We start from the raw sequence: 14,730 nt of genomic DNA, 5'->3' as shown, positions 1-14,730 counted from the left end.
CTTTTTTTTTCCTTTTCAATCTCGTTCATTGTTGACTTGTTAGCCGTTGCAGGGCTTAACAGGAGATGAGTCTCTGATGTATCATAGTAGAAGGTCACACTAACATCCAAAACTTCAGAAGTGAGTTAATCAGTCTTGTGTCAATTGGTATCCGGGACGGGATACAAACAAATGCTCTGCTCGCTCAGTCTTAAGGAGACGGAAGCCGGATTTTGCAAAAAAAAAAAAAATCAACGTCATTTCACTAGACAAAAACCAAATCGTTTTCATAGCGATGTTGCTAAACTTCTTCAGCCTACCTGGCAGACTTCTCCGGCTTCTCCGGCTCTTGTTACAGTACATAATCCCCTTGGGATAAACAATCCGACCGAGGGGGTCCAACATTAGTATTGAGATACGATTGTTTCAAATCAATTCAAAAATTAATGTAGTAGGAAGTCTAAATTCAAAATATTTCCCCGACAACGTTATTGTCTCGAGGCTGTTAGGACACAGCGTGCTTGCCAGCCATGCTATTCCAGCGCATTCATTCTTCATACGTGAACTTTTTGATTGTACCTAATGGTCATGGCTGGAGGCCTCGGTCTTAAAATATGCCTCGATAACTCGGTCAGTCATCAATATCACCACCTTTCTATGTAGGGAATCAGGATTCTGGATTAATCATTTTTTGTACCAATCAATGAGCGTCAATTTCCGGAACTTCATGGTCCAAGTGACATCTTCAAAAACCGATTCGTTATGTCCTGGCTGAAGTGTTGCTAAAAGAGCTCCCGTCCTAGTTCAAAACAGCTTGAGGGGGAAATTTGAACGAAATAAAAAGGAACTTCGCCACTGAGCGATCTAATATCTTGAAAGTTCGGAGGTTGAATTGTTTCCTTGCACGCACAGCGCACAGGAAACTACTAGACAATGCAGGCAATTGTTCGAACAGTTACAATATCCATAGTTACGTCGGCATCATTGACTATCCTGATGATCGGGGACTAACCAACCAAAAAAGCCACCACATTGGTTGCATGATATGAGCTATTCAGCAGAATGATCGAGTCGCATTGTGTCAATCAAGCGCTATCATTATCTCTTCGCCCCGTTGTTGTTATTACTTGCGAAGTGATTACTGAGCAAATTGGAGCCAAAATTCGTTGTACTTGTGGTCGATCCACGAACCTCTATTAGCAACACTCGATTAACACCTTCGCTTCTGACTGGAGAATAAAGGAGAGACGAAGACTGGTAAACCTGATAGTTCCTTCCAATTGGTTCACTTGAACCAGATGTTGGTAAGTAGTTCCGAAGATTACGGCTAATCGTGAAAGTTCATCGTAGTTTCATCCCACGTATCATACCAGAATGTGTTTTCATCATGAAAATGTGGTGGTAATTATTGCTATTACCATTATAAGGATGAGGATTACAGGCCACTAAAACAGCCATCAGAATAACGAAGAGGGGTTCGTATGTAGTAAGGCGAACGTGAAGAAGACGCAACCATTTTTCTTTCAATTCGAAGGAAATGGTCGGGCTGAATATTCACCTCCTATAAAGTACAATATCAATGGCATGACCTTTAATGCAGTTCAAGTTCAATGATGATCAAATCGAGCTCTTTTGAATAAAAAATACGTCAATACGTATGCAGATTTCCAACTCTCAGTCTTGTTCTAACATGCAATAAGGAATGTATGAAGTGCAACTATCCGGATTCTTTTGCCTCTTCTGGAGGTCAAAGAGAAAAGAAAACCATTGTTTGCTTTGCATTCAATGGACACGCACCCAGTAAGTAAAGTAAAGCATGCGACTGTTTTGGCAATTCTGTTGTATTTTTGAGTGCCATTCAATGTCATTGGCATTCCCATCCAAGTTGAAATATTCCCCAGCCACGAAAACGATTAGACTGTGGGTATTTAAATCATCTTACGGACCACTAACAGGACTTTTCATGCATAAACTATACTCGTGTGCGTTCTCATATGAGTACGAGTTCAGTTATGGATGAGAGATACATTAATATTCGACCGAAGAAGCAGAGGAAGACGCAGAGGAAGACGCAGAGGAAGGCACAGAGAGACAGAGAAGGCGGGTGGAGGGTTTGCATAGTAGTAGTGTTGTGCTCCCAATAGACGTTCTAAGGCTTGGTGTTGCCATTACAAGTACATGGGATAGGTACTGTACGTACGTAGACAAGCACAAATATGATTCATGACAAATTCTGTCATCACGCTCAAATGGTCGATCGTGATCTCCTAGCTTTTCATGATCTCACGTTCAACAACATCTTGTACCTTAAAACAACCCTTGATTATGGGCCTGGATAAGCTTAAATAATAAAAAAAAAAAACAATCATCGGGAATGAACCTCCGTCCGTTCGACCGACCCTGGAAGCACTCGTAAGTATCGGAAAACCCGACCGACCCTCGGCACATTATGCTCGTCAAAAGACGATGAAACACATGCGACGTTGTCTTTTCTCGTAAATGAAAGAACCAACCAATGAAGGAACCATTAAAGTTTCATTTTGCGCACGTGGGAAAGGAGGAGCACTATTGTAATTGTCTTGGGTTTCCTTCAGGCTCTAACTTATGGAAACCCTGCGGTAAGAACCAGGATGAAGATGGCTCATTTATTTCATTAAGCCATATAATACGGTTCTCATTAACATTCCGAGATGATTCGATTCGATTCCCCCCCTCCTCCATTTGCAATCACGAACACATTCATTTTCTCGCGCAAACTCATGGCAGCCAAGCAAGTTTGAAGCGATGACACAGAAGTTGCCACAGCTGCCACTGAATGACAGCTGCGTCTTGAATCTTCAAATTTGGCCTTGTAAAGAAACCTAATTTATCAAGACCATGGAGACGGGATCTTCAAGTGGTGAGAGGAAATGCAGAAGCCACCGAACATCTCTGTCTCTGTTTGTGAAACGGTTGAGATCATGAAAAGATCGAGAGCATCATCTCCGTCCAAAAAGGATCGTTCTTAGTGGTGGTGGATGCTTTGATGGATTGGGTTCAAGGTAAGGGAATTGATATCCGGCAATCTTAAAAGAAATTAGGGCTTGATATCTTTTTTTCATGAGGCAGACTAGAAGCAAGCGAATGATAAAGTATGAGATCAGAGCGATTCTGCTTACCTAGCTCTCAAGCGCCACTACTGCCATTCTTTATGATGAATGGTCAATTTCAGAAAGGAAACCTCATCTCCAAATGGTATGATCATATGAGGAACTCACAACTAGCTGCAACGCCTTGCGCATTTCTAATTGCTTGGAAACACAGTCATCTCATAAGAACTCTTGCGGGACCAAAGTTTATTTCAATTGACATTCCAGCTCTCTGGCCTTTACAAATACCTACATAGTACAAGATTAACCATGAAAGATTTTTCCAAACATTTCTAAGGGCAACAGCTTAAAGCATTCGGAAACTGAAATCCGAAGCCAATGAATGAATGAAACGTAGAATCCCCGCGTCGTCTTGCTAAACGGCATGTCGTCTCATTTTGGCGGTTCCGGTTTCGGCTATCGATTCGGCCGTCCTGAGTGCAAGTATTTCATCCATAGAAGAAGCCAACCAACAACTGCGTGTATTGTGGCTCATCGTTCTGGCACACACCAGATCCAGATGGCAACAGCAACAACAACAGTAATAACAACAGTAACATCAACAACCACATTGGATCCATGTGAGTGATTGGTAGATGAATGAGCACTTCCCAATTCGAAGCGAAGAAGAGAGGAAAGGGATTTCGGGCCCGTGAGCAACACCATAACGCCATCCCCTCATACTCATCCTCATCAACGGAGTTTCGTAGCCAATCCTCTTAAGTTGAAGCCATTTGACCTTGACCCATGTTTGGGTTCTTCGAGGAAGCACAACGTGTCTAGCTGATGGCGTGTGCACTAAAATGTGATGTAGCCAAAGAATGGAGGAGAAGACGACGAAGTTGGCGTCACAGCTCGTTGTTAAAGATTCAGTTCAAACAAGCCAGACGGTGGCTATACCAATCCATGGGGTCCGTTGCATTTATGGCCAATACAAATCGGCTCACGAAACAGGTGGTACCAACGCGTGCTTGTAAAGTCAAAATGGGTTCAGATTTGGTAGTTTTACAAAGGCATCCAAATGCACTCAAAGGGAGCTAAAGCATCTAAACAATTGAGCCGTCGTATTAGGATATTGTCATGAATATTATTATCAACATCAAATTGTTGGTGTTGTATTTTCCACTGCCCCATTCACTGACACGTTATGGTATGTAAGTGATAGACAATGATACATATAGACATATGTCTAGTTAGATTGATTGATGCCCGTCACATACAGGAAGACTATGTTGGGCTCAAAGGGTGTTGGCTAAGCCGAGGTAGTACTGTAGTAGGCCTAGCGACCAAGTTCTTATTTTGCTCAAGAATGGCGGCTGTGGCACAATGTGTACATGAGCTATAGGCATGGGTTCAGATCACGTTGGACGGAGATTAACTGACTTGTCTGCGGATGAATCCAAGTTAATTGGTCGATTTGTGGTGGTCGTTGATTGGTGTTTTTGAAGTGGTGGCGGTATAGTATGAAGCAAAGTGATCTGGTTCCGTATTCATTATAATTGTTTGTATGTCAGGCGCAATTACACAGGAACAGCAGGGGTTATTTATGGGAGTGGTAGGTGCAGTTTCTTTCAAGCTGACCTAATTTGTTTTGGTGTCTTCTTGTCTGGCCAAGAGTCGCTATATAAATTTACGGGACTCCATTTCTCCAAATTAACGCCAACTCCAGGTGGCCAAGCCAGTGACAAGTGACAAGATATCAAGGGCGTATCAAATGCATCATGGGAGATTTGGAGAGACTTTGCACGAAAATCGCTTATTCACGAACGTTTCCCAACCGGAGACGAATTGCGTAAATACATTTATGAAGCATCCCATGCCTTCCAAAGGACGAACCTCTAGCTTCATACTGTCCAGCCGATATAATTTTTCCCAACCACTGAGCTACAAAATTAGTGGCTGAAGGAATGACTTCCCAAAACGCAATTATCGTACAGGGAAGTCTGATTTGCAAACAGACACCACATTGAGAGCAATTTCATTCAATTTTCTGCTTGGTAGGCAATGCACTGGGCACCGCATAAAAACGTGGCAGAGATGCATGCTAAATAGCATGAAATTTCGCATTTGAAATCACTTCCTCAGCCAGAAGTTACTAGCTGTATTTTTTTCTGCAGGTCGACAATCTGAAGGCAAGCAGGGGAGTCGAATTTACATACTAGGTATTGCCAATCCCTGTTACTGTACATTACTGTTTAGAATTGCCAGATACCATAGACTAGAAATAAAAGTCATCTAGTTCACGGACTTCAAAAACAAAGTGGGACGTTTGAGCCTTCAAAGCTAAGCATTGCCATTTTCAATTACAAGCCTTAGACAAGAAAATCAATCGCTATTGGACTAAATCCCCCTTTAAAGTACTGTCCTAGGATGTCGTTCGACAGTATTAATTAGCACTTGAGAATACGCCCGGATTCTTAGCGACATCAAGAGTCGTCTTCCATTTCAGAGTACGAGCGGTGACAATCGAGTACTGTTATCATAATGATGATTAATAAGCCAACAGTCTTGGCCCTGGGGCAATTTGTGTCCCAATTTGTCTTCCTGGAATGATTCCCAGTGTCGAAAATCTATCTAGTCGAGTGGTAACACCAAAAAACACGTTATTCCAGGCCCTTCGTGTCCAACTTATGTTTCCAAAGCATGTTTTACCCATTTTTTATCATTTCTCTATAGCTTCCATCTCTCATGCCGCCTCTTCTTGTCTCTTTCGAAAAGCCTCTTTTAGGTCTGATCTGCTTAAAATGAGTGCACGTAGATAGGTACGTATATAGTCAAAATGGAGTTGCTAGAGGATTAGCAACCCTCTTCCCATAATTGCCTTCCATTTAAAACTGCTTTGAGACTCAATTACATGCACGAAAAGTGCATTCCCTCGACAGAGATGTCAAAGAGCATCAAATAGGTCTTGCATTACCTCTGTTCTGTACATTTGATAGACCAGGCGTACAATTGACGAACTGCAAGCATTATGAGAATCTATGTCTAGGCCATGAAGGTTGCTCTAATAATGATAGTCCCTGAGCTTAGGCGAAGACTGATCATTTGTCTATCTTTCCAGAATCTCATTGATCTAAAGATCTAAAACACTTGAAAATGTGCTGTAGCTCGAACGACGATTGGAAGAGGCCAAGGAACTACTTGATAGTTGAAGGATAGGGAGGCTCGACGAAAATCACCGTTTAGGACGTCAACCTATCGATGCCAAAGGACAGACCAACTTAGACCTATTTTAATGACGCAATCGCTCGCTTGGATATCATCACTTTTCCAGCCAAACCCCCAATGGCAAGCAATGATTAGAGATTTCGTCGCGTGACCTGAAAGGCGAGACGTTCCAACGAATCGAGAAATGATGCTTCCTCTCCTCCCACCGCAGGCAAAGATCATAATTATATTTGATCTTGAACTTGAAGAGAATATTTGGCTTATTCAAACTTGATGCAGACAACCTTATAGGGCTCAAAGGGAGAAACAGAAGAAATGATCAGTGGTGCGAAAAAGCTATCTGTGATAAGTGGGTGCTTCAAATTTGGTCACTAGATCCCTTTCAAAATATTGTACGTACATATTATGCTTAGGAATAGCGGGGTAATAAAAGTTCATCTACTGCTTGAGCCCTCTAGCTTTTGGTAGTGGTTCGACGGTCGCGACTCAATGCCTACGATGCCCGATAGCATTGTTGTCGGGTCGAGATTCGACCCTTGAAATACGGCTTATCGCAATTTATCATCGACATAGTAAAAGATGGTGAGGGAATCGTGAATTTCTTCGAGCTTCCGCCACATGGAATGCATCCACCAATCAGGGATGATAATTATCAGCTATCTCGTATCTATTTTTTCTCGCTCTCTTTTCTCTGAGAAGCTGGCAGTTATCGAGTCGTCTTAGAACCGACTCGTCTACGTACAATAACTCTATTTGAGGAGGCCAAGGTGGTATCTCAATCGAGCATTTCCCTCTGGACTTACCTTGGGTGACCTCAACGCGAGAGTATTCGTCCAGACCGATGTTGGTATAGATCACATGGGTACAGAAGCAGGGATCCAGGGAGGATACGGGTCGTTTGCCTTCAAAGTAACAAACCACCTCTTTCCGTGGCGTTCCCAATGAAGACGGACAGTCTCCTGAAAGAGACATTAATATGAGATTGTCATAATGAAGAGCAAAGCATAGGGAAATGAACCACAGTAAAGGCTTGAACTTGAAATGTTCTCAATGGATTCATGTAGTTTTACACATTCTCGAAGGGTAAGGTTGCTCCGTGGTTTGATCCAAGCCTAGCTCACAGTAGTCCTTGAGGAGCAACATTTTGCTCGTCTCGCAGATATATTTTCGCTGCGAGTGTATGCTGTAAAAGGGTTCGTTCAGAATCTGCATGAAGGTGAATGGAGTGATTTATCATCATCTCGACAATGAGAGCAAGCCACGCAAAAACATGAGCTAGACCTCATTGATTTTTGCATTTAGGGTTCAATGAGTAATTTTCATGATAGATGTGGTGCCAATGCCCGCCAAACCTATCCCAAGTTCCTGAACGTACATGGAAGCCATTTTCAAGCAGGTCTAATCGTCTCCTCGAGTTCAAATGGTCTTGGGTTGCAAACCAACAAAGATAGATAAGCGATAGTACTAAATCTTCTAGGTTCGGGTCTGTACTTGGGCTGTAACCAATTTTCCCAAGTCTGATTGTGAAATCAGTCAACCTTGCCATCGATCAATAGCCGAAAGTCCACGAATCGTTGGTGCTTCGAGCCAAGTAAAAGCAATGATTTTTGGTCAAAATGAAATCCAGGTGGCCATCGTTTGACATCCAGAGACACTTTTTGATTGAAACCGACCGTGGTCTGACACTTGCAAGCACTTGAGCGGGACGAAGAGCCAGGAATTCGCTCTTGATCGATGAAAACGATCCGGGTCAGGTGGAGAAGAACCTCCCTTTCTTATCACTCCCAACCTGACAAAAGTAGGCATTGCGACCTAAGTGAATCTGTGTTCAAGGATGGATGGATGGATGGGTGGATGGATGGGTAGGTTGGTGGTGCCGGCGGTAACTACATTCCACATTCCAAACTCTGACGGAAACCTCGGCAGTTTTGTTTCGCAAGAGCTCCTCTCCCACCGATGGGTGTATGTCCAGGTTTGCAGGAGTCCGTCCGTCATTGATGCACACAAAAGCAAGACGACAGAACATCTCCGACGAGGAGTCTAAATGAGCCCGGAGCCGTACATTCCCGAGTTTAAAAATACCAAAAAGACATCTACGGTACGTAGTTCAATCAGTGATAGTTGGGCCAACACATTCTTGAGCCGAAAGCATTCTTCCAGAGCTCTAGTTTGGTTGTGGTGGGACTTTCGAGCAATGGATGATGAATGGACGGTTTGAAATGTTTGTATACCGACATGTACATGTAGAGCGCTTCCCTTCCTCAAAAAAAAAACAAATAAAGAAGCAACATTGGCAATGGTTTGATAAAGGGGCTCAAATCCAAATCTTAATCCTGATTGGATTGCCAAGAACGGTCGGTAAGCGATATCCATCGGCACAGATGGATCACGTTAAGAGGTCTCATCATCATCATCATCATCATCATCATGAACAACATCTCTATCTGTTGCCAGTGTTTGGTTTCCTCAGTAGGAAAAAGGAAATAGGGAAATGTTCCGAGGAAACAAACTTGGTTGGATTAGAGATCTATTGAATCATTTCAGCCAGACCAACAGACATAGTGCGGTAGGTAGTACGAGTTTGTACCGAATTGTTTTATGGCCCTTCAATCAATTTGCGCTTCATCCACTGAAGTCTGGGCTCCTTTTGATTTCCTATTGGATGACACCCATGTGAGCATCACTGAACAAGCAAACCACGTTTACTAGTTGAATTTGTGGTATGCTTCCCATTTCCAGCTTGTCGGTCCAATCGGGTTTCCAACCATATTGTTGTAGTGTACGTATAATCAGCCTCCTTCCCAGCAGCTTGGCAACAATCTGAGAACATTCATCGCTTAATTGTCGGTCGTATACGGATCTAATTGAAAAATGATGCAGGTTGGGCACTAAAGATTGCAATCTCTCACAATTCAGCTCTCCTGTTTTCAATGGAAAGCGATCAACCCTCGGCTAACGATAGCAAGTACTTTTCCTCTTCCAAGTAATCAGACATTGTTCTTGAAAAAAAAACCAGAATCTAGTACACAATGGTTCCAAGTGTCTCGAGTCCATAAATGGAGATGAGGAAAGCGAGCGTTTGGCACATACAGCGGGCGGTTGCATTTTCGTCCGGTTCCAAACTTGAAATTCCTGCCTCGGAGAATCGACAACATGAGGATCAAGTAAGTCGCCTCTACATAGATCTCAATGTGGGTGGGTAAATGCGTAAATGCAGGAGTGAGTGAGTGAGTGAGTGAGTGTGTGAGTGAACGAGTGAACGAACGAATGTGCGGTTGGTTGGTCGGTTGATTGGATGGTGGCAAGTCGAGTTTGCCGCCATGGAGCATCATCGTTCACAATACAGTACCGTAAAGAGACCCTAAACTATTGACGCACCACTGAGTGGGTGGGTGAGTGAGTGAGTGAGTGTGTGTGAGTGGGGGGGGGGGGGCGTTGAAGCGAAGCACTGCACATTGTACGTCCGTCCGTACGTCTGTATACTTCCGCAAAGCAAGGATCTCAAACAAGACAATTAAGATAAAAATCTGGTTTGTCCGCCTCCCTTTCGAGCCAAACATCTTGAGTGCAATTTAATTACGCCAAACAATCCCTTCGATGTTCATTCGAAAATTGGCAAATCCCCCAAATTGACCCTTTTCCCTTTCGGGTTCCCGGTGTCCCGTCCTCCCAAGCATTGCCATCATTGTCATGTGCCTCGGCGACCTCGTAATAACTCATATGCAAAGACAAAAGGGGCCTCGGGGCCGACCCAGGTAATCTCATTTTTAGCCGTTTCACCGTGACCAAAGTCCAATAGAATGCCAATGTCTGTCAGTACGGATGGAGCTGGTCCCGGTGGCTCCATTCAAGTAATGGAAATGACTTTGTCTCGATCAATGGACGACCCCTACCCACTGTGGTGTCGTATAAGCACAACTCGTTTGAACAGTCACCCGCAGAGACAAGAATTTCACGATTTCCTATCCAATTGGACTGGACAAGGCATAGATACTGCGTTTTTCAAGCTCCTCTCAACTCCGAAAGTACGCAATAGGTCATATTTAGAAACATCACGGACACACGTTAAAGCTAAGAAACGGGTGGCGTATTCATTTTTTACAGACTTTGGGGTGACACGAATACTCTTTAATAACAATGCCTGCCTCCCACATTATCAGGGGTTGAAACAATTCAATCCCAGTCAAAATGCAAAGTGACACGCCGCTAATATGTTTTGGGACTCAATTACCAAAAAAACATTCTTTTAAATATTGGGCTGAATTTTTTAACACCTCTAGCCACCATCCGCCCACACACACGCACACGCCCAAAAAATGCGAATTATATCAAAAGATGTTTTTTCAGGGTGAGTGACTTGGCACTCACGAAATATGACCTATTGCCATAGTTGTTCGGTATGTGTACTTTCACATTCCACGACAAGGCGTGTTGAGACGTCTAGGCCCGGCAGAAGGCTTTGCATCTTCTCTCACCAACTCGCGTTCGAAGGAGAATGATCTAATTTATCGATGTCTCGGTCAATCTCGGCACGATCACAATTGTTGGGAGCCTTTCCGGACGGAATCCTTGACTCGGACAAGTATCCATTTTGCCGCCCTACGTTCTTGTTGAGAGCTCAAAGTCGAACTCAGTGTTTCCTTTTCGGTTCAATTTCTTTCAGTTGCACCTCATAACTCTACTATTGGACGGCCATTGTTGAGAGACATCACGTTTTAAAATACTGCACATACATATATGTTGGGCAGTCAATACCATAAGTATGCGGAAGTCTAGTCTACTTGCTCTCGATGGACAGAAGTTCAGAAGGTAGCACAATTGCATTGCTTGAGCCATTACTTTTGTGGCAATAATGCTTATAGCACCCGCCCTCCCACCTTCGATCAAGGACCCCTCCCCTCCGAAATGTGAGTGTCACATCAAGGCTCTCTTTCTCCAGCCTCGACAATTCTCTGTCGCAGGGCGACACAATCAAAAACCGATGGGGAGAAATCACGACTGTTGGTTGGACTCGTGAGGGACTCAATTTTTCCATTGCCAACTGCGGTTACTTGCTCACTTAGGCCACTGGGACAAGACGGTGATGATGATGATGATTGCTTTAAACAACTTCATTTTGTCAAGCTCATTGTTTCATCTGTACTGGCACACACGAAGAAGAAGAAAAATTCAAAGGAAACAGATACGGCGAAGAAGGAGGGAGGGCGAAAGAGCAGCAAGAGAATTAGAAGAATAAGAAGGAGGAGAAGGAGGAGGAGGAGGAGAATAGGAGGATTGACTCATGATTTCCAAGGACTCTCAAGATGAAAGAACCCTGGGTGGCAAACCAACGTTAGATGTGCATGTGAATGACTACATACACAAGGCTTGAATGAGTTCATTTCAATCTTCAACAACCCACCCTTGTCATCTCCACCCTCCAACCGGTGGGGATCAAATCTAATGCCAAAAAAAGCAGTCAGAGCCAAAAGAACCAAGAGATACGGGATGAAGTGGACAAAAAGAGAACACGCATCACAATATTTGGGCAGACCCGTGCTTTTTAGCCGGGATGTATGAGTCAGGTTTAATGATCTTTTTCTTTGTGGCAGATTAGATGTGTAAAAAGGGGCATTACTCACCTTGAGCGGAAACCGCGAAGAACGTAACAACGATGGTCCAAAGGGTCAGAAGTGGGAGGTGTCTGGTTGAAACCGCCTCCATCATGGAATCTGGAGGGGCACGGGAACACAGCAAGGTGTACGCGAGACTGGATCTGGAAGTCAGAATGAAAGATAAGTCAGTTCAAAGTGTCCGTTGGATTTGCGATGACATGTGAATGGCCATTTCATGTATCGAATGCAAATAAAACAATTGACATCCAGGTTTGCGTACTCCTCGCTAGTTGAGCAATAGGGGAAGAAAAACCCACAGGAACTGACATAACGGCTCCATTCTGTTCGAGAGGGGAGGAGGGGGGGGATGAATTTTGGGGGTCGCCCTTGAATTTATTTCAGCATAGATAGTACTTCACTTAGCATTCTTTTCATGGGCTGAGCACTCTCGAGATGTGCATAGGTATCACCGAATTATTCGCCTCCTTCCCTTTATCCCGACAATCTTTAATCTATCTTAATGTCATCACTTTAAATTTTGGCTTGGTCCTCGCGTTTCTTGCACAACATTTTTTTTCCTTCGTTTTCTCCGTATTCTCTCTCTCTCTCTCTCTTTCTCTCTCTCTTTCTCTCTTTCTCGGGCACGGGTCCTAATGATCCTGGCCCCTTCTCAATCCAAGACACTAAGAGTTCCGTCCCTCAGGCGCGTTACCCATGAAAATACGTAAACTCTGACGGATTCAAAAGAGAAGAGGAGAGAGAAAATCTAACCAAATACCACGTGAGTTAACCTCGGTCAAGCAGCCCAATCCTGATGGGCCGTTATGCTCAAGAAGGCTGTCTTAAAAGACACTTCAATAAAAAATGAGTCCGGCTTGCTCAGGTCAGGGTGCTAATTTCACTGCAGCTCGGCTCCTACTCATATTCCTATTGATGGCTCAACGAGCGAATTAGTCAATAACAAACGAGTGGTTCCGCAACGAAATTGGAAAGTAAAGTGGAAAAGCTAATCAATCATGATGAGAAAAAAGCCTATCATTAAACAAATTCTGCTGGCTGGCTTTTCATGCCAGGTTAGGCGAGGAAGCTAGTGAGTCCACTCACAAGGATACTTAATCTTGGTTGAGCAAGAGCTCAAAGAAGTGGGTACATCCCCTGTGTGTGCCTAGATAATTCGAGGAGGACCCTCTCGTTTTAATAGGCACGCACTTCAAGTGTAAACTGAGAGGGGGAGCTCATGGCTATGAATAGCTTTTTTTCCTATGGACACATTTAGAAATCGACGAAACTTCATCCTTAGATATGCGCAGAAATAGCATATCAAACCTGTCGGAAGCCAGGATCAATCGTTTACCACGGCGGTACTGCACATAATCAAGTTCATGTTGTCACATTCAAGGACAATAAAAACCATTGCAAATGAAACGGCTGGCGAAACTGTTCTTAAGCCGACGACACCATTGCGCTAATCTCGTTATCTCATGTTCTAGTAGTGCTTTTCTCACATCTTTCAAATCTCTACTTGTGGTGATCACCTACTTATGTGTTTTAGAGTGAAGTCGTTACAAGCGAAATGACACGTTCTTCTCCATATTCCAGGGCCAAGTGCAAGTGCCAAGAGCCGAGTTATAGAACAAATAAGTTAATTCGCCGTGAAATTGCTCAGCCAACTTGTGATGTTAGCGAGTGGAGTGAGTCTATGTGTGTCTTCAAAAAACGTCCTGGAAAGAATGCAAGGCATTGAGACCAGAAATTGATGGAGCGCAGAATCGGTTGGGTTCAGCAATATTTCCCGCCGCAAAGCCAACCGCATATGACAAATTATCAGAAATTCGAATGGTCCGGCGGCTAGCAATCAACGCCGTACCATACAACTGATTTAGCGTCAAAGCAAGTGCTAGCTTACTATCACACTCAGTAATGTTACGAATACGAGGGATTTAAACTCGGGGCGATGTTTTTGTCAGTCCAAAACCCGGTCACTTTTTCCGCTCTACTGAAAAACCAACAAGCCAACAAATTAATTTCGACCAAGCAATGCATTGTCGTCTTTTATACAACTCCAGGGCCTCTTGGGCGTTTCCATGTGCCTTACTCGTGCATTAGACTAACGTTCGACAAGGGTTGTTGTCAAAGTCGAATCCGGTTGTTTTTACTTCAGCGAATTGCGGTTATCTTTAAGGTAATTTGTGACGGTACTAGAACACGTGGGAACCTCACATTCCTTCATTTTGACCGGAACTGGTGTACGTTATCATCCACTTCCCTTGAATGAATTATTTCATTTCCTCTGCCCTGAACCTTTTTGTCTGTCATCATTTTTTTTCTGCTCTCTTAACGTGGTCGCTCGTACGAGTTTGTGCATGCATGCACACAATGCCAACCAACAAAATGCCGTCTATTATCAATTGGCAGCATAGCAGTGGATGACTATTGCAAGTCCTCAAATTTCGGATCAAAGACAGCGGTTAATGTGTGGAAAGCAATCATAATGATGATAATGGACGCCACTAGAAACTAGAATAGAAACCCGTATTTCTAGATACGAACCTCTGGCGAGTGAGGCCCAGATGCATGAACGCCGTACGTACGAAAGCGAGTCCATTTTTCTTTTCCTGAGAAAAGCTGAGGAGTGAATCGTTTGTCAAGAGGGCTCGAAATAGACCTGACCGAAACAAGCTCATGTCATATTTCTTCCATGACTTAAACCTCATCTTTTGGAATGTTAACAAGCACAAATCTGAGGACTTGTTTTAGTTGTGGAAAGAAATCTTACGACATATTTGGGACACAGCAAGAAGTCGACGAAGTGTTGATTATCCCTCAAACTTCCAATAGAGCGAGAGCAAGAGAAAAGATCT

General features: G+C 43.6%; 1 long non-coding RNA gene across 1 annotated transcript in view; it reads right to left on the bottom strand.

Annotated features, from left to right (window-relative positions):
* Positions 1–6,947: 6,947 nt before the first annotated feature.
* Positions 6,948–14,730, bottom strand: part of LOC131886525 (uncharacterized) — an 11,609-nt gene continuing 3,826 nt past the window's right edge. The window contains exons 2-3 of the long non-coding RNA XR_009373931.1: positions 11,897–12,030; positions 6,948–7,234 (exon numbers count right to left, since the gene is read on the bottom strand). This is a non-coding gene — a long non-coding RNA (uncharacterized LOC131886525). The remainder of the gene's footprint in view (positions 7,235–11,896; positions 12,031–14,730) is intronic.

The sequence above is a fragment of the Tigriopus californicus genome, chromosome 1 (assembly GCF_007210705.1).
Source record: "Tigriopus californicus strain San Diego chromosome 1, Tcal_SD_v2.1, whole genome shotgun sequence".
In the NCBI taxonomy this organism is placed as follows: domain Eukaryota; kingdom Metazoa; phylum Arthropoda; class Copepoda; order Harpacticoida; family Harpacticidae; genus Tigriopus; species Tigriopus californicus.
The sequence above is the reverse complement of the archived record's forward strand: the minus strand, read 5'-3'. Positions and strand labels throughout refer to the sequence as shown.